The 20,888-nt window shown below is 36.9% G+C and overlaps 1 protein-coding gene across 9 annotated transcripts in view; it reads left to right on the forward strand.

The window, feature by feature from the left end:
• LRRC4C (leucine rich repeat containing 4C) overlaps positions 1 to 20,888 on the forward strand; it is a 571,899-nt gene that overhangs the window by 446,164 nt on the left and 104,847 nt on the right. For 4 of the 9 annotated variants that reach the window (XM_075754726.1, XM_075754727.1, XM_075754720.1 and 1 more), the window contains exon 1: positions 16,783 to 18,606. The gene's annotated coding sequence lies outside the window, so the exon portion shown is untranslated. Of the gene's footprint in view, positions 1 to 7,795; positions 7,882 to 9,046; positions 9,179 to 16,782; positions 18,607 to 20,888 lie in introns of those variants that run through there. The other 5 variants (XM_075754721.1, XM_075754728.1, XM_075754725.1 and 2 more) reach the window with 3 other exon arrangements.

Below are 20,888 nucleotides of genomic sequence, written 5' to 3' on the forward strand. Positions count from 1 at the left end.
CATTTCCCATTGGGAAATTCTGGGGAACCTACGAAGGAAGGAAATATTTTTTTGCCTGCCTAGCCATATTGTTACTAAGATAGCTACCACAGCTTTATGACTGTTATAGGCCATGCTTCCTATTTTGATGTACATTTCAGACTTTCCCTTATAGTAAACTGCAACAGAATCTGACATAGATTTTTTTGGTGTCATGCAAAGCATAGATTTCCTGGGCTTGATTCCACAAATAAAATTGTGCTGGCTTTACAGCTGTAAGGAATCAGGTAGGATTTTACATAAATGTTTCAGGGGAAGTATATACATCCCAGGGATGGCAGCAGTTCAGCTCATAAAGTTTTATAGGGCAGTTTTCATTTGTATTATTGTGATAAACATTGCAGATTCTCATACCTGGTAGATGGGCTAGTCTGTGTGGAAGGTTACTAAGCATGGACCTGTAGTCCGCAAAAGGTTTGGTTCCATACTAACAAAGAGTGACCGAAGTTAGTTTTACTCTAATACAATGTGTCTGTAAGACCCTGTTGCAGAGGAATTGTGCAACTCTTAACAGTGTCATTGATAAAATTGTTTTGTTTTCAGTCTCTGAATTTGTGGCAAATCCAAATGGTATTTCTATTTCTTTATTTTGTCTTGTACTTTTCTAGTTACTTGAGAATTATTCAAGGATGAATTGATTTGCATGTATCAGAATTTAAGATGGAAAATGTGGGAAATGCATGTATATAATATGTGCTTTGTAAGTTGAAGTCATACAAATACAAATGTTTGGAAAAGTCTGTGTGCAACCTCTTTTCTCCTGAAAACTGCCATTGCATAACAACAGATTCTAGTGTCATTAGAGTGGTTATTGAAGGCAAGGAGAAAATCACAAATTGGCTCATACATTTGCTAAGTTTACCTGGATTGAGGGACACACAAGTTCATTTATTTCTGTTAGGTGATTTGACCATTTTCAAATCTGAATTACAATCAAGGTTACTGTGCAGTTTGTAGAAGTTTGTGGTTACATATTCTTAAAGCTAGAAAGTTTTCTTCCTTCCCTCCCCCATTTTCTTCTGTTGCTGTGAATTAAGATGATTTCTGTACTCATGCAGGTGCCAAGAACAATTAATGGAGGTCAGTTTATAATGATAGGCATGCAAGTTAGTCTTGCTTATTTTCTCCTACCAGCTGTATTCTGGAGTAGATACAGGACTGTGGTTTAGAGTTATGTTTTTGGTTTGGTTCCCCCCCCCCCCCCCCTCTGTTGGGAATAGTTAGTATCCAGTCTTGCTTTTTTTAATATAATAAGGTAATAATAAAGGAAACAATTGGGCTTCCTTTTGTTCTAGTTTCCTAATCAGTTGGTTCTGTTCAATTTCCCTAATGCTATGATAGTGCTGGCAGGCAGCATAGAAAGACTTTGGCAGAGTGAGACATCTCTATTACTTGTCTGAACTTTGGCACAAGAATGACAGTTGTCAGGAAATACCTCAATTTATATGCTGATCACTAATAGAGTTTTCATGTCTTCTGATAATTTCATTTTCTCTTTTCTTATTTGAAACCTGTTAAATTTTATCAGTATCTCCAAGTTATTTTCTCTAGGTTACTATTTAGAGCCATATTTGTACAGAAAATTATTCTTATTCTGCTTGTAAGTAGCAGACAAAGTATGTGTGCATGTATACACATGTATGTATGTATAGAACAAGTAGATGGAAGTATATCTGACAGTCATTTTATATAGGCGAACAAACAATTCAGATTTTCTTATGAAGGTAATTCTGACAAAGTCATTGCATATACTTACTTGAGGAAGTCGCATAGGAACTGACAGTAATAGAAAAATCTGAGAATTAATCTTTAGGACACATTTGGCCTCCCATTTCAACAGACATGCACCATGCTTGGCCACAGACCATCTTACACTTTTTTTCTGTTTGTTTTGGTTGGTTGGTTGGTTTGGTTTGGTTGGTTGGTTGGTTTCGTTTTTGTTTTGGGTTTTTTGTGGTTTTTTGTCCCCGTCCCTGTCCCCGTCCCCGTCCCCCCCCCCCCCAGTATTTAAAAACAGAATATTTTGATAACTTCAGTACATCAATTTCTTAGTATGTTCATATTCTAAAATTACCTATGACTAATACTCATAGTTTTTATAATTTTATTTGGATTGAATCTTTTACTTTCTCTAAGAAAAAGAAATATATTCTAGCTTACATATCAATATATTAGAGAAAACTTTACATATTTTTATCAAGATTAAAAAAAAATGCTGTATTTTATTTTTCACAACACTTCTTTTTTAGCCTGACTTCTAACAATTCAGAAACTTGTGTCATATCTAATAACAGCATAAATTTATGTAAGCTAGATTAGGCCAGTTTCATCTGGAATGATCCAATGTAATTTGAAATAGAACACACAGCTACTTCTGACACATTTAAGTAATAGTTACACTGTATCAGTTATACTTTATGTGTATTTTAAAGACTGGAATTTGACATGAACTTTTCTATGTTGGATCCTTCTAACTTGATTTTCAATATTGAATAAGTCCAGGACACTAGAGAATCACAACGAACAGCAGTATATCAATAAAACTCACAGAAAGTAACCAGATGTCTCACAATGCCCAGCTGATAATTTTTCATAATGGTCATTAGTTCTCTGAACTAATGTTGCTGGGATACCTGAGGTACAGATGTTCTCTGTTCATTCGTAATTCCTTGATCCCTCCTTTTCTGATTTTAGAGTTGCATCTTCAGCATTTTCATTCCACATTTAAAAGTATAATATTTCGTTCCTCATGAAACATTTCTGGTGCATAGATTAGCACAGCTGATGCTGGTTTTGCCTCTGACGTCATGTAGTACGTGCCCATTCAATATACATTGTGGATCATCTTCGCGATAGAGAATTCAGCACCAAGGACAGCGAAGGCGGCCGCTCCTCTCTGGCGGTCAGCTCCCAGCCCTCGCGTTAGTAATAGGGGGAAAATACAAAATACTGCGGGGGTGGTTAAACACCAGAACAGGTTGGCCAGAGAGATTGTGGCCTCGTGTAGGTGTTCAAGTCTCCACTGGATGTGGCCTGAGCTGATTGCTCTAATTAGACCTGGTTTGAGCACAAGGCTGGACTGGATGACCACTGGAGTTCCTTTCCAACCAAAATTATCACTCTCTGATTTAATCTGTCCCTTGCAAAGAGTAACAAAAAAAAAAACAAAAAACCAACAAAACAAAACCAAAAAACAGGATGCTGTAGACAGAGCATTATATACTGAAATACTATATTTTCTTTCTCCTTTATTTGCCTTTAACTTTTTTTGTTGTTGTTGTTGTTCCTTAAAAAGTGTAAAGATGGGTGTTTTTTAATACCAAGTTTTGCTAGAAGTCATTGGATAACAATTCTGAATGTCATGAAAAATAATCATAGACAGTACAGGGCTTATTGAAAGAAATGGATTTGTTAATGAAGATATGACTATATGAGTGCTTTCTAGTTTTCAGTTTGATATTCATGCTGACCTTCCCATACCACCTTTGATAGCAGCCACATTGTCCTAAATTGCTAGCTTACTGTTGTTCTTAAAGTATTCAGTGAGGTAAGAAATGGCCACACTATGAGGAACATGCTTTGTGTTGCTTAAACCATTAAATTCCTGTCACATTAGAAAGTTTAGTTCAGATCCATTCATAACACTGTCTTTTGTATAATTGTGGTGGTTGAATTCTCCTTACATGGTTGTATTTTGCCTACTAAAATTTTAAAATAAATTGATCAGGAATGCCAATTCTTGTTCTTGGTGTGAAAATTCTGTGTGGTACTACTGTGAATCATTTACCAGAAGTTACGCTCTACCACAGAGGTGGATACATTTTGGTGGTCTGTAAAATAGTTCCTATGTGATGATTTTAGACACACTGTGATGAAAAAATGTGCATGAATACAACTTAATAGTTCTGGGGTTTTTTTTGTTAACTTAAAGGTAATGAGCTTACAGGTTTTTATATTATAATATTACTAACAAATTGATATTATTGATAGGGCAGCATGATCATTAGCTCCTCTGTTAGTAGTTTCCCAGGAAATGCTCTGTACCTCAATCATTATTGCTCAAACTATTGCTCTAACAAGGAAGATTACAGTGCGATTTGTATCCTGTTATCCACTGTATTTTACAAGAAGTATATTAGCATTAGTGAAATCTAGATAAGGTTTGGAAGTGCTGATACCAGCTGCTAGAAGGTCTCATACTGGGCTGGTTGCAATGGCACTACAATAATGCTTCCTGACTTGATAATTATGTTTAAGAATTATTTCTCTGAATTGATACTAAAGTCTGACTTTGAGCTTTTTTATTTTTTTATTCTTGACTCTGAGTGAGAAGTTTATTTAAAAAAAAATTAAAAAGAAAAAGAAAAACAAAACAGAGAGTTCTGCTGTATAAAGAGAAAGAAGACAGAGAGAAGCAGAACAATTGAAGAAGATATCTCAACATTGCAATAATTTTAAAGATGGCGGGTGGGTGGAAAATTAATTTACGTATTGTGATTTCATTTTCTGCAAATACTTGATGAAGCAAATTTTAGTGGAAATAAAACATATAAAGTTTTGTTCTTATAAGCTAATTTTCAAAGATATAAAAATTTTTTATAGCCATAACTTGAGATTTTCTTATTCAAGAAATTCAGACTGCCACCTTTGTCTAATTGAGTCCTTTTCTGTTTTGTGTGTGTGTATTTAAACCTGATGCCTCTGATCTCCTTACTTTGCTGCCTTATTTCTTTATGTTCTTCCTGGGTGATTTTCAGTTTTTATATTTATGCCTTCTCTGACCCTGTAGATTCTACCTTCTCTTATTGACTTTCTTCCTCAGTGCAAGATGTTGTGCTGACACCCATACCCATATAACTGCACGTTCAACCTGTTCTTTGTTCAGATCATTTTCTCCCAGACTAATAGATGTGATTGAATAATATTTAGTGAGTACTCTACATACAGAATTCTCAGAAAGCCTTTACAAATATGTCTTGATTTGTAATGGATTAATTTGGTTGATTGTTAGTAGCCAGTGGATGATCCCCTAGCTTGTGCTGCCAGATCCATTCCACAAAGAGCAGCAATCCTGTGCCTGGATTGTGACAGAGGTACTTCCCCAAAATGACCTGTGCCTCTGCAATCCCTCTCAGTGCTGTTCAGCACTGATAATGTACATGCTCTCTGCTGTGCATTATGACAATCTGAGTGACACACCACGCAATGAATAATAATGTGTCATAGCTGCAAGTAGTTAGAGCTTCCCTCTCACTTCTAGCACCTTGCCTAACAAACTCCTCTACTCCCGCACAGTTTTGTGACAAAGGGCTGGGATATATTTATATACTTGCTCTCATTCAACCAAAGCAGAAGTCCTTGCCATTCTAGAGCTTAGCATACAAGGTCTTCATCAGCATGGTTGTCCTATAAATATCGCACTTAAATACCTTACAGAATCAAATCCCGAAGGTGGACATGGGTATAATACAGAACTAGCCCAGAGCAAACACCAAGCAGTTTGCTAAAGAAGGAATGTGTAAGATGCAGGTGTTTGAAGTTTTCTGCAGCGAGGTACAGAAGTGGTATCTCAGATGTTTTCTCTGCCTTAATATTAACATATTCTGGAAATAAATTTGCCTTTGTGAATATATTGTCTAATACATTTTCTCTCTGCATAGAATCACCCCAGTCGTTATGACAAGTTTTGTTTGTTTTGGGGTTTGGGATTTTTTTACTGACCAGCAGGCTTAATGACTGACTCCTAATCCTGCCATACACTGCCTCCCTCCTAATACCATTGTGACAAGCTGCTGGTTTTCTTCTATTCAGATGAAGTAAGAAATAGAAATTAAGTCTTTCAAAAAATGGGATAGCCACCAATATCTTTGTATGACTAAGCTGATGTGAATGGTGTTGACTACCTGTGAGAAATACTCCTTACCCCTGCAAGGCTGCACATGGACCTTAAACATTTAGCACATGTTATTTTCTGTTATATTAGCAAAAACCAGTGTTCTTGTTTGAAAGACTTTTAAAGATAGAGACATATGGGAGTTAGGCGATTAATTTACTTAGACAAAAACTGTAAATCACACAATGTTCCAATCCACATGTTAAGCACTTGATTACCTTTTAAAATCTATCCTAGAGGCTTTGTTTGTAGAATAAAGTCAGGTTTAGTGATGTTTTGATGTTGTTCAGAAAAGTTTATATTGAAGAAGTTCTTGTGTGAACAATAAGAACCTCTTATCTTAAACACATTAATTTAATGGGAACAATGCCAATGCCTCTCTGCCTACAAACAAGCAGAAAATCCTAGACTGTCGAGTTCAAGGACCAGTCTGCAACTACCTCTCATTCCAGTGTATTCTTTTGTAGATTTAACAAGCATATATTTTGTGATAGCTACAAGCTACATTATTTTAGAATAAATATATAATAAATATTTTCTGTGTTTTAAGTCACAGATATTTGAAAGGTTCTTTTATGAAAATATCCATTCCTACAGTGATTTTGACCATAAAAAAAAGCCAATGACAACATTTAAGCATTACCATATGTCATGATAAACAAGTATATACACAGATATGTATATGTATACATATATGTATAAAAGGCAGAAACAAATCAGTCCCTGATTCTTATATCTGTGGTATTCATGCAGGAAATGAAACATCTATTTCAATGTAATTCTGTGATTTTAATAATTTGGATTCTTAAGAGAATGTTAAGGGAAAATACTTGGGTAAAAACTTAATCACTTTGGAACCATTTATTTACTGATTTTTATATCATTAAATATCAATTGATATATTAATATTTTCTTTGTTTTTATTTTTCTAAGACTTAAATAACTAGGGGGGGTAGTAATTAAAAAGTACTAAAACAAACCCCAACAATTTATCAAAATAGGAGTAGTTTTATATTATCAGTATTTTTGTTTTAAAATTAATTTGCCTTTAATTATCGTATTTCTGGGGAAAGTTTTTAATATGAAGTTGAAACAGCTTTATAACCTTACTTTTGGGAGAGATTACATTAAATTTGTACTTTGAACGTAAATATCTCTTCTCTTCTAAATTTCTTTTCCAGAAAAGGAATTCGAGTAAAATATTCTGTATGTACTTTAGGACCACAGATGGTTAATTCCTGCTTCCAGATCTATGTCTTCATATATGGAGTTATTGAATGTGTTCACCAAAAGTGATGATTCATTTTAGTTGGCTTGTCTTTGGAGAACACATTTTAAATGGGGCTGGATTTAGCAAACATTGCTGTGCCTGCTTTTGAAAATAAGGCCCACTTGAAACATTCTAAATGAAAGCCCATATCCCTTGACATTCTGATTTTAAGCAAATGTATTTGTGAGTAATTTTTGGAAAATTTGAAAACTTCAGCCTAGTATTCTAGTTTCCTGTATATTACTCCTAGTTATTGTCCAAAGTCTATGAGTACTGTAAACTTTGATGCTGTCTTATCTCTTAGGTATTTTTATTAGCATGTTGAAGATAATTTCCACCTACATGCACAAAGGAGTGTAAAGCATATAAAATTATAAGGAAATGCAGTTTCAGTCTAAGCTACTGGAAAAGTGCAAGGAGACACAAATAGGTCTGAAAACCCCAAAAAAGCAATTGATACAAGTGTTGACCAAATCCAGGCTCCTGTGTATCATTTCTCGGTTTTCTATGGTGGTTGGTTCCCCCCCCCCTCCCCCCAAACAATCCTGTAATCATGATGTGCAGCTTCTTAAAAAATGTTTCATTCCTTGCAGGTTTTTTAGCCTCTTCATCACCAGATATAGCTCCCTTAACAAGAAACTCCTCCCTAGATCTTGAAAATCAGATCTGATTCAGTAAGGTGAGTTTCAATTTAAAATTGTACCATACCCACTGGGAATGAAGTTTGGAGAGATGGTAGGAAAACTGAGTCTAAAGTGTCATTGTTTTAAATATATATATACATACATATATACACACACACACTTTAAATAATCATTATTCTTGCCATCATTTTCACCAGTTGTGACTGGCAGGATTTCTTAACTTCTTATCAGGATTTCTAACATGCAGTCATTAAAGAATGAGAAATGTTCTCAACCGCAAGTTCCTAGTTCCTTTTAGAACTTCTCAAAGGATCCTATCCTAATGGGGACAAAGGTGTTTATTTGTATTAAACCTGTTTCTTCTTCTTGTCTCCAAAATACAGAGTTACATTTTCCCCCTGTAACCTTTCAGGGGTTAAGCGCAAATCCAATGCAAATTGGTCTGGGCTATTCTTCCACTTATACTGCTTTATGAAATGAAAGTTGTGGAAATACTTATGGAATAATCCTCTATTCTCTTTAGAAGTGACACCATAGTGGACTAGACAGACTATTGGTCTCTTCTGGAGTGGCAATAGCCAAATAAATTCCAAAAGAATTTCAAGAGTCTCTTTAATGTTTTACAGGTTTTCATCCACCTCTTTAAGATGATACTGAAAGATGATTACATATTTCACATTTCATATGCTATTTAAATGATGTACAATTTTAATGGGAACATGGAGATAGAAGGGAGAGCTGAACACTGGGTGAGAAAATCCAGATAACTCAAAGTGAAGATTGGTCTTTTAACTAGTTTATACCATATTTCAGAGCGTATGTGAGTATAAACAGGGTACCTCCTGCCTTCATTCATTGCTAGGTTCTAAATTATTCCCTTTTTCATCCATCTGGTTTGAGTCAATGTCTGTCAAAGTACATTTATATCACAATGCATTCAGAGAACTTAAATTATTTAATATCAGTTATTGACTGCTAGGGTACAGAAAAGAATGATAATTATTGGGGGGGGGGGGGGTTTACCCTCTTTGCTACCTTAAATTTTTCCTATTTGCCTTGACTGGTGTAGTGCACATCATAAGGTGGTTATGGTGCCACATCATGCACTGGCACAACTATAGAACTTTACTCTCCCTAGTCCAATTAATTGTGAGTCCATCCTGTTTAACATATTCAGTAAGTATTATTTCCATTTTACAGGCAGGGTGACAGGTGAAATCAAATAATCTATCTTGAGATCATGCAAAGGCTCTGGAAATACAATCCCAGTGAGTCCTGGCTATAATACTTTTAATGTCCTCATCACTGGCCATAGTCCTGCAAGCACTGACGGTAAGAAAATAGGTTCTTATTTATATTATATGCATTATAAAATTTAAATTTTTTTTAATTTGGACAAACCTAAAAAAGTTTCTGTTGTTTTCCAATGGCCAAGGATAAGCCATTAGTGACTTAAGAAGAAAAAAGAGAAAAAAAATAAAAAAGTTGAAAAAATTCACCATAAAAAGTATATGGTTTTTCTTCATATTGACCAATAAGGCCTAAGTGGAAATTTGTCTGATATGTAAAAATGATGTCCAGATTTTTGTTACAGAGGATGCTAAAGATATTTAGTTGAAGTAATTTATTTAAAAATTTATAAATACGTGAAAATAGATCTTGAAAATGAACATTATCTCCTTGATTAATGTTATTTGTGCCGTGAACTTTTTTTTTTTTTTTCCCATTTTGGCAATTATCTCTATCAATGATCTCTTTGCATACAACATTTCTTTTCCTCCTCAATTTATTGAAAGTGATAACTTTCTTTGGAGTGTTGCATGGTTAAATCAAGCCATTTTCTTTTTTGTGATGAAAATTTAGAAATCTGCTATGTTACTTTTTCCTTGGCTCAGAGATTAACTGAAGGTCTTTTCCCCATACCAGAATTTCACTTTAAATGTATGCTAATTATGAGGACAAAGTAGAAGAGTATGACTGTGAGGTGGTTTCTCAGTAATGTTTTGAAGCATATGTAATTAAGATTTTATTCTCAATAAATGCAAATTGTATTTTCCAGTCACAATAACTCCACAGGAGAAGAAATTAAGATGTCTGATACATTGATTTCTATGTCAAAGTATCATACTCTTGCTATTTAAAATTCACTGAAGAAAAAAAAAGGTGTCACACTGTAAAGATACAATTTCCAGTGTGATACATCATTCATGTACAAGTCTAGTTGTCTATATTGTTAAATTTTACTTTCTTTGAAATCCAATTTAGAAGAAACTGTCCTTTTTCACTCTACTGACATTTTCCAACCTAAATGATTCTATGATTTAGAAAACCAAATGCATATTAGATAGGGCGTGAATGTAAAATTAAGGACCATGCTCTATTTTCATCTACACCTGCATTAATCTGGAGAAACTCCACTGAAATTAAAGGAGTTATTCCTCCCTATAGAGTGAATTTACAACAGTTTAATGTCAGTGGCACTCATTCCTGGAAAGGACAGAATTTGTCTGGATTCAAATTCTAAGTCTGAAATTAGTGCCATAGGAAAATGGCAGGATTTGGGCCATTTTTCTCAAGACAGTTTTAGAGTGAAAGCACTTGAAATTTTGTACTAAGCCATTTTGTGAGTCAAATTTTTTAATCTTGAATAGAGTAACTGATTTCAATTAAAAATTTTATAGTAAGTTGAAAAACATTCCTATTGCCAAGCACTGGACATTGGAACAGAAAAATAGACCATCGTCATTATTATTATAAATAATATAATAATGATAATAATAATAGCATTGCACAGCTTTTGTTCTTTGTCTTCATTAAAATCGTGCTTGGAACTTGATTTTGGCATAGGATAGGGGTATTGACGTGTACTTATCCCTAATCTAGACTAATTAGTTTAAGTAAAAATTGGAATAGGATGTGAAAAAATAGTACTGAAGGGCTACATGTCTACTGTTACAGTAGAGATTGTGTGCCCTGTATTTCAGGGAACATATCTACAGTCTATTTCTAACCAAATGAAGGTGAGTTAACAGTGGTTTTGAACAAATGCATTTGTGTGTGTGCATGTTGTGAGGAGCTGTTTGTGACTCAGAAACAGAAAAGGCTTGTCCTTCGTTGTTTTGGGAGTAACTGTAGCAAATAAGTTAGAGTGAAGATTAATGTTGATCTTCAAGATGCTCAAGATCAGGATCAAGAGCATGGAATGGAAGTTAAAATTGAAAATCATATCTGTAAAATTTTGGTCTTATTTAAGTCAGCAGAAATTTTGTCGTTGATCTCAGTGAAAGCAGAATTATTCTGCTGGGTACAAAGGAAGCTTTTGCTTTTTTTTAATAGGTAGTTACTTTTGTGAATATGTGTATACTCTAAAGAGTAACACTCTGACTCTATTAAATGTTAGGTACCCTAAAGTCATGCTACAACAAACTTAAAAGTGATTACCAACCGTAAAGAGTAAGCCCTTGATAGGGACATAATTTTGTAACTGATCTAACACCAGCTGTATATATACAGACCCCAGTCAGAATTGTAACAGAACAGTCACAAGAGCAAAGTCAGGAAAAGTTTAATGGTTTTTTTTTGCTAGCAGTTGATCTTTTTCATATTTTTTTCTTCCTCAACACAGAATTTGTTTTAGAAAAAAATCTCCTCTGCTAGTTCGTATCTGAATGGTAGGCATGTAATTCTCCTAGGCACATAGGTGAATGAGAGAATCTGAGAACAGATTAGAAAAAATATTTTTACTAAATAAGTATAAGGCTTCTTGTTTTCCTTCTATGTAAATACTTTTATGAACTATTAAGTTACAGAATCATAGAATAGCTGAGGGTGGAAGGGACCTCTGAAAGTCATCTGGTCCAACCCCACTGCTCAAGCAGGGCCTCCTAGAGTCAATTGCCCAGGGCCATGTCCAGATGGCTTCTGAATATCTCCAAGGGGGAAGACTCCATAAACATCCTGGGCAACCTGTGCCAGTGCTCGGTCACTCTCACAGTAAAAAAGTGTTTCATAATGTTCAGAGGGAACCTCCTGTGTTTGAGTTTGTGCCCATTGCATCTGGACCTGTCACTGAACACCACTGAGAAGAGCCAGGCTCCACCCTCTTGGCACCTTTCCTTCACTTATTTGTAGACATTAATAAGATTCCCCCTGAGCCTTGTCTTCTGCAAGCTAAACAGTTCCAGCGCTCTCAGCCTTTCCCCATAGGAGAGGTCCTCCAGTCCATCATCTTCGTGGCCTTTTGTTGGATTCTCTCCAATCTGTCCATGTCTCTCTTGTACTGTGGAGCCTGGAACTGGACACAGTACTCCAGGTGTGGTCTCAACAGTGCTGAGTAGAGGGGAAGGATCACCTCCCTTGACCTGCTGGCAATGCTTTGCCTAGTGCAGCCCAGGATACCATTAGCCTTTTTTGTAGCAAGGGCACATTGCTGGCTCATGTTCACATTGATGAACTGGTTGTCTCTGCCATAATGGAAACACTGACAATACGATATTCAGTTCCATAAGCAGAAATTCCAGAAAGTCTTTCTAGACAGTAGGTTGCTTTTTAGTGATGTTTTTGTTAAAACTGAAGATGAAAATTTGTAGAACTGTAGAACAATTCTAAACTTGTCCTGTTAACCTGACTGGACAATGAATGTACAGAAGTTCTGAGCATATGGTTCCTTTCAAATGTAAACTTAATGAAAACCACCATTCAGTTCTATCTTTACCAGAAACAATAGATATTATGATACTATGAAGAGATGAGTTTATTGAACAGTCACTTAAACTTCTGTGTGCCAAAATCACATGTGCTGTGGTTTTACTCAGATTTTCCTGAAAGGAGCATATTTTTTCTTTTACTTCTTCCAAGCCCTTGTGACCCAATAGAAATTACCTACAAAACAAAATTTCTCACTAGAACTATAAACATCAAAACAAAAATATGTGAAAATTAATAAATGAAGCAGTATTATAGTCAGCTGCTAATTTTGATGGTTATGCAACTGATTTTAGTGGGTTTTGTATTAAAAGAATTTAACAATAATCAGTGATATCACACATACAGGAAAATATGTACTATAAGCTTTGATTGCATTACAAAAATCACAGTCTCCTTGTGAGATTATGTATGACTGTATTTTATATAGTCTGAGATTTTTAGAATCTCTTATATCCCTAAATTGATTAGCGAGCTTGATCCTAGATCCATGCAGTCAAAAGTATGTTTGTCAGCATTTTTTGTTCCCTTTTGAAAGTAGTAAGCTGTAAGAGGATTCAAGTGCTGTCTCTATATGCAAGCAGCTTCTTGTCAGCAATGCTTAATAAAATAGAAAGAATAATATGTTCCACAACTTCCTTTGTGATTTCTTCACGTTTATTTAAAAGGAAGGCAGGACTGTCACTGACTTAGAACAACTTGAAACTGCTTCTCAGTTTACTTTATATATGCAAAATGGTCTGGTTTCACTCTTTTCCTTAAACTTTGGTTATGTTTATTCAAGTTTCTCTAGTCCTTTTTCTAGAGGTCAGAATTCTCTTTTCTTAGGGTTTAGTCATGTTTCTCTTCCACCAAATGACTCACAATTCTGAATTCTAGTCTTTTCCACTACTGTCTTCCAGTGCTAATCACACACAGAACTTCAGTTCTTTAACTCACATCATCCGTCACAAAGGAAAATGTGTGTTATAACCTTTGCTGTCCATGTTTGTTGTGTGAAGATTTGCTGGTACATACATTTGAATTTTGTTATCCTCCCATACTCAGGATTGGGCAAGCTTGTCCCATTATGTGAAAAACAAAGTTGCCTTGCCAGTTTGTGTTTAGTTTTCTTCATAGTGCACCCTTTTGATTCATGATGATCTTGGTCCATAAGAAGAACCAGGACCCAGTGACCTCCACTGCGTGTTTGGGATTTTGTACCATAGCAGCAGTGACTCTTCTCCAAGCTGTATGCAGCACTGCCAGGGCAGCTCCCAGGCAGGGACAAGACCAGGTAACAGCTGCTCTGCACACTTCTTGTCCACACGAGTGTGCCCAGTGGTGGGGAATGGGCATGAAGGATAGCAATTCCCTGGTTTAGGAACTGAACAGAAGGCCTGGGGGTATTTCCTGTGTCTCACCTTGTCAGTGCTTGTAAAACATTGCATCATGTGTATCATCCAAAGTTTTCCATGGTGCATTCATTTTGAATAGCAGCTCACCGTGTTGGATAGCTTTTGTGAACTGATATGTAGGGAATTGTTTTTGTTGCCCAGAAAATCTGCAAAATAAAATATTGAAGGCAATATACAAGCAATATTGTTTGGAGGAAACAACATGCAATGTACTGCAGGTAAAAAGTCACACAAAGAATTCTGTCTAGCGCTAATGATACCCTTTTAACATTTGATTAGTGAATGACTTATTGTGATAATACTAAAATATTTGGTTATAATAGGTTTCACGCATAGGTGGCATGTACACTTGTAAAACAGATAATACAATTATATTTTTTTATTTTGTTTAGTAAAAGGACATTCACCTTTTCATATAGCATACAGTGTCATCTCATAAATATCACAAATTAGATTGCTTTAAAGTTATGTTCTAAGAAGCTAATCACTCTATCTTCTATGTTTAATTAGGTGATAAAGTGTAATTGGTATATTAAAAATAACAAACTTTAAGAGAGAAGATTGTATCATAGCCTACAGCATATTACAGTCTTGATACTAATTTTGTGTTTAGTCACATCTATGCCAGCAAATATATGATCTTTGTGTGTATATATCTATATGTACATTTGTTTAAGTACTGGCATCTGTTAGAAATTTGTGTTTTGATGTCATTTGAATGACATAAAAATACAAAATGTGCAAATTTCCATCAAAAGTGAAATATTACTTTGTATCTGCAGAGATATTGTGGTTATTGCAGATGCTTGTGTCTTACATTCTGATTAGATCCCCAACAGCTGTGTGTTTTCTGGTTTTAAAGCCCATATATTTGTTTAATTCTGTTATAGAAACCTTCACTTTTGCTTAAAGGCTCTTTAATATTAGCAGGAAAGTGTTCAGGCACTTTTTAAAGAAACAGTGGGGCAAACATATATTAGGCTGTCATGTTTTTGTCCTTCTGGGAAAAGAAACAACTTTGTGGGTTTTTTCGGATTTTAAGTAGTAAAAAGAAAAAGACTCTCATAAGATGTTTGTAGGCCCAAAATACATCATCAGCATCAATGAATCAGAAAGGAACAAAATAAGCTCACCAACTGAGAAAAAGATTGTTATTTGTCAGCAACTTCATCTCCTATCACACTTGCAGCCTTCTCCAGAAATCCCCAAAGTATTTTTTATCATTCTTGAAAGACTATTATGTTTGGGTTATTAATTATTACTACACACTCAGTCTTTCATCCATTGTAGGTACTTTATGTTTGCCATTGATTTCAGTGATAGTAAGATCAGATGCTAAATGATCTAACAGTGATTAAAGACCTAGTTCCAGATGCTTAACTTATATCTGGTAGAACTTTCTCACCAGAAAGCCCGCTGAGTCAGTAGAATAAATCTGAAAGTCAATGTTAATGATTCAGTAAGTGTTATTTGACTGAACTCAGCTAGCTTATGGATTTTATAATTCTAGAAAAACTTATAAAATGACATATAACTTAAAAATGTATTTTATTTTCAAGTATTCCGGTTTCACACCAAAGTTGAAGGCTAAGTAAGGATACCAAAGATAACTTGGCTATTTGAGAGAAGACTGAGCAAAGAGCTAGCTATATTATTGCATGCATGGAAAAACTCAGTTACTGCTTAGTATATGAAGTTTGCTATAATTACCATGAAAGCGCCTGACATTCTTTTTTTGGGGTTGTGTGGAGGAGTTAGATCTATAAATAATCCCTTTCTGATTTTGAGAGAGACGAATGCCAGCACATACATCATCCATATTCTGTTTCCTTTGATCCTGGAGAGGGTAGCGTAACTAACTTTATACGTGCAAAGATTTCTGTAACATTTCTATTGAATTTAAGTCCCTGAAAAGACAAGACATAAGCCCAATTCTAAGCATTTTAGGTAACATGCATAAGTACATCTAACATGCCTTGGTAAGTAGATAACTACATAACAAACATGTCAGTACTTACTAGCTCAACTCGGGGAGTAAGTTTAGAAACCTCAAAAATCCTGGTCAGAAGTCATCCTAACCAAACTGTGGCAGATTCGATAGGTGAGTCTAGACATGGTACTGTCATGTTGTTGTCACTTAACAGCTCACTGTAGCCATCACTTAAAGCCACTGAAACCTTGAAGCACTTCACAGGGCTTTTGGCCTGGAACGTCTGTCAAAATGGGGTTTTAGGTAACTTTTATGTGTATACAAATTTTAAACAAACATTTATTTCTGTAATTAGAAAACAGATAGTTTTTCCATGCAAATTATTTCCACTGTTACATTTTTTGCAAAGATAACTTTATACTTCATTTCCTTTTATTGTCATTCTTCGGCATCTGTGGCTAGAGTTGATGCATGTGAATACTGGTCGTTCTGTACTTCTTTTGCAAAGACAACTTTATTCCTCATTTCTTTTTACTGTCATTCCCTCTTCTTCAGCGGCTAGGCTAGTACCTGTGAATACTGGTTGAACTGTCAGAATCAGGCAGGCTTTTAAGAAAATGAGTTTTGACATTCCTTTCCTTAAGATGATCCCTTGTTTTTCAATTACTGCTTTCTGAGTTGGAGGTTTCTTAAGGTAACCCCGAGTTTGTTCCCAGACTGTCAAGCAGGTGGCAGCAGTGCCACGTCAGAGCAGCTCTCATACCCTTTCCCTGACATCAAGTGTTAATGCAATTGACCAATCAGTGCTAAGATGATGGGAGGTAATTGGGTAATTGTATTTTACTGATCACAAGCAGAGAAAAGAAAGGGGGGGGGGGGGGGGGCAGAGAGAAAGAGGGGAGAAAACGGAAGGGGAGAAGGAGTGTAGCCAGAAAGACTGGCCCTGGGACATTTGCAAATCCTAGGGTGCCACTGAAAGGTGGGGAGTAAGAGAAAGCCAGAGCGATAGAAAGGCAGAGCTACTCCCATCAGCAACAACAGCAGCTGTCAGGATCTGGATATATACATACATGCGTACGTACATGCACACACAGGGAGAATTCAAGCTGAAGCTAATAGGAGGGAGGAAGGGTTTCGGCTGTGCAAAGGGCTATGCATTTCAGGGATGAAACTAAAAACTGAAAGAAGCGGCTGCTGCGCTCCTGGAAATGTGTCATCTTGTAAGGAAGGGAGGCAGGAAGGAAGAAAGAGAAGGGGGAAGATAACTGGCATGTGGAAGAAGATGGGAGACTAACTCACTGCTGCGCAGAAGGGAAATCCAACTTGTAGATCTGAACTACACCAGGCTGAGCTTGGAAATGAGATCGGACCTGCATTGAAATAGAGAAAGGGAGGCAGAGACTGGAGAGCTTTTATCCTTCTTCCCGTCTCTTTTTCCCTCTCTCTCCTCAAAGAAGAAATAGAAGTTTATCCGTCTCGGTGCTGCTGGATCTGTATAGCTGCTGGACAAAAGATGGAGCGGAAGCTGAAATGAAAAGCAAAGGGTGCTTGTGAAATTTACAGCTAAAAGGACAAATCACGCCTCCCCAGGCTTCTTTTGTGCCCCGTTGGGGGAGTTTTAACATCAGAAAGATTTTGAGAAGTGTGGGGGGCAAAGGGGAGAGTGGGCGTTAAAAACACCCGTCCCAAGTGTTTAAAAAATAACAAGGGGATGGATTTATTCTTGACAGCTGGTGGGAACCTTGAATTTTTCTCTACTCCCTCCCTCCTTCATTCCATTTAATGTGAGATTATGAAAATGCAGAGGAGTTGGAGGGAAGGCAAAAGGATATAACGTGGAGTTTGAAGCAAGGAGAGGGTGCTGATGCTGTGGATTGCTGGCTTCTTGCTGAAATCAAAAATCCAATTGCGCACTGGGTTGTGATTGGAAATCTAATCAGATCTTTGGAAAGGTGGGAGAGAAACTAAAAGTTTATTGTTTTGACAGACACAAATAAAAATTTAAATGCAATAGGAGATTCGTTTGTAAAGGAGTGTGGGGTATAGGGAAAAAGAAGAATGGGAATCCCTGTTCTAATGTGGAGACACACGGATTGGATAATTGATAGTGCAGCAAAGAAGGGGGAAGAAGAAAATTGCCTGGCAAGACCTGGATCTTAACAGTCACAACAAAATTACATTAAAAGAATACAGATGGAGGGTTGCTTAAAAAGAAATACAGCCCTTTCTGCTCTCCAGAGAAAAAACAAATAGTGAGCAATGGAGAGCAGTGGAGCCAGAGAGGCAGAAAACCTCAGAAAAAGGAAACTAGGCAAAGGATCCACAGTGGAATGAAAAGTTTCAGAAAGGAGAAGGACCATTCATCCTCTGCAAGGATTTTTGGTTTTTTTCCTGTTATTTTAAACCACTCTTCTCCAGTGAAGGCAAACATCAATGCTACCACTACAGCAATTTTAAGCAGAAAAGTTGAAAGCCACGGAGAAAATAAAGGACAGAGAAGAAGAAAGCAAAATTGCCGGAGGGGGAGAGTTCAGCAGTGTTGGGTTGGATTGTCACCTGTATGGACTGAAATTGTTGGGAAATTGCGATTGGATATCCTTTATTTTTATTTCCTTCCTTGTTTTTAATTTTGGCTTGGTTGCTGAAATGAAATAGTTTTCCTAGCCCCTCCCCCACCCTGTTTTTTTGTAACCACTTGGATTTCCAGCTGGATAGTCTTTGTGGATACAGTAAGTACACTTTCCATTTTATTAATTTTTGGAAAAGGGAATATACCCCATTGTTTCTCTTCTTTCTTCCTTATACCTTTTTTCTTGGTCTTTTCCCTCATCTGAATAAACAATCTGACTGGATTTTGATAATGGCTGGAGGGGGGTGGTTGGGAAGGGAGAAGGGAAGGAATGAGGACAGAACTGAATTCTCACAGTAGCTCAAATGTTCAGTTAGTAAAACTCCAACCTTGGTAGGATGTTGCAGGCGCCTGCCTGTGTGGCTCTATAGCATTTGTGAATGCCCACTAGCAAAGAAATCTTTTGAGAAAGCCCCTGCAGTGGGGGGGGGGGGGGGGGGGGGGGGGGGGGGGGGGGGGCGGGTGCTGCCTGATTGCCCAGTCTGTACAAATGGATGCAAGTTGCATAGAACTGGATGCACGGAGGAGGTTTATTTATTTATTTGTTTATTTATTAACTGTTTAAAATAGAGAAAGGTTCAGATTTGAATGCTGGCTTCTAGTCTAACATTGCAGATCAATATGGTGTATTAACAGGAAAATTTTATAATCGAGCAAGGAGGTGAAGGATTGCTTTTGGCGGGAATGGGGGGGGGGTGTAGGACAAGGGGTTTTACTGGGTTTTGAGGAGGCAGCTCTGAGAGAAATAGCATGTTTTACATTCCATTGTTAAGAAAAAGCAGTAACAGGCAGAGAGAGGACATTCTTCTGTTGAAGGGGAGTTTAGGAAACTGCTGTACTAGCCACCCATGCCCTCCAGATCTCCTAGGAAATTCTTTGTGATTGTGGTGAATCCTTCAGGCTCCCCTAGGACTTTCATGGCAGTTGAAGGAGATTTACTTTGATTGACAAGCAGTGAGAGGATACTGTGGTGTTAGGAGGGGTTTGTTATTATGCTGATAAAATAATAATAAAGTGGCTTGTAGATGGTGAGGTTCACAGATTAATGATGATGTGTAACAGACCCGTAAATGTCTCTCCCTTCCTGGAGAAATGTGGTGTGGGGGTGTGGAATGAAGGCAGGATAACATGGTATTTAAAATAGAGGTCCTTGTTTTCCTGTGGGGAACAGTGCCACTTCTGTCCCCTCTCCTGGCATGACTGCTTAGCTTGTAGATAGGTAGTTTTCTTTCTCTTTCTTCCCCTTCTCCCTCACCTCTGCCCTCCTCAACCTTGGCCTTCACATGTAGAGGTTCCAGCTGACCGTATTAGTACAAAACTGGTGGAGAAGGAGAGAGAGAAACGGCTAATTAAATGAGCCATTGAACAGATATGGATATTTTTTGGCAGGCAAGGTGCAGAACTAGCTTTGCCACTCATTTTACTTTTCCCTAGCTGCAGTATTCTGGAGGAGGGGAAAGAAGGCAGGGATGGGAGAGGTGTTGGTAGAGCCAGATCTTAATTCTAACATTTTTTTCTGGCAGCATTTCCCTCTTCATAAGCTTCCTGTGTGAAACAACACAAACCAGAGCTCTAACTTCCCTGGATAAATACATAAATAATATTAGCATCTCCTTTGCCCCCCCCTTTCTCCATTCACTAACATCACCACTGTTATCTTATGTAAACATACTGAATTTTTCAGCATAATGGCAATGAGACCTTCTGCCTCTCGAATGTGTCCCATGCGCTTCTGTTTGGAGGTCATGCCTCTTAAACATTGGATACTTGTAAAGAATTAAGATTTAGGGTGCAATTCTGCTCCTAAGGAAATCTCTGGGAGTTTTTTGTTTGGCCACGTGAACAAATTAGACCCTTTGTGCTGTTGTGTTTAGAAAAAGAAGGAAGGAGGCACAGCAAAATTTGTTCCTTCCAGCTCCAATTACTCTCATCTTTCTCAGTATAGCTAAATCGGTTTAGTATGAAGTGCTTTAGCCTCATTTATTTCTGTGGGCATATGTTTCCTGGTGGGACACTAAATGGGTAATAAGTTTGTCAGCATCTGAAAATAAGGGCAAAACTCTGTTCTCCATTCCTTCACGTATCATTATAAGTCTGTGCCCTAATGTGGGCTACACTTACATCAGCAGTTGCAGTAATAGAGCAGCTAAATTTATGTTAAGCTGCTGCTCAGTAATTACTGAAGGAAAAAGAAGCTGGCTAAGGAAAAGGCATCTCCAAGCTTTTCCCTGGATTGCTGTCAAGTGAACACATAAACAGAAAATTTGATAGAGCAATTCCAGTTTTTGACAATAGAAAGCTGCCATAGGTGCCTCATTCATTTTGTACAATAACTAGCAGGAGGATTTTCTTGATGCGATAAGCAAGCACTGGGAAAAGTTA

Source organism: Balearica regulorum, chromosome 5, assembly GCF_011004875.1.
Source record: "Balearica regulorum gibbericeps isolate bBalReg1 chromosome 5, bBalReg1.pri, whole genome shotgun sequence".
Taxonomy (NCBI): domain Eukaryota; kingdom Metazoa; phylum Chordata; class Aves; order Gruiformes; family Gruidae; genus Balearica; species Balearica regulorum.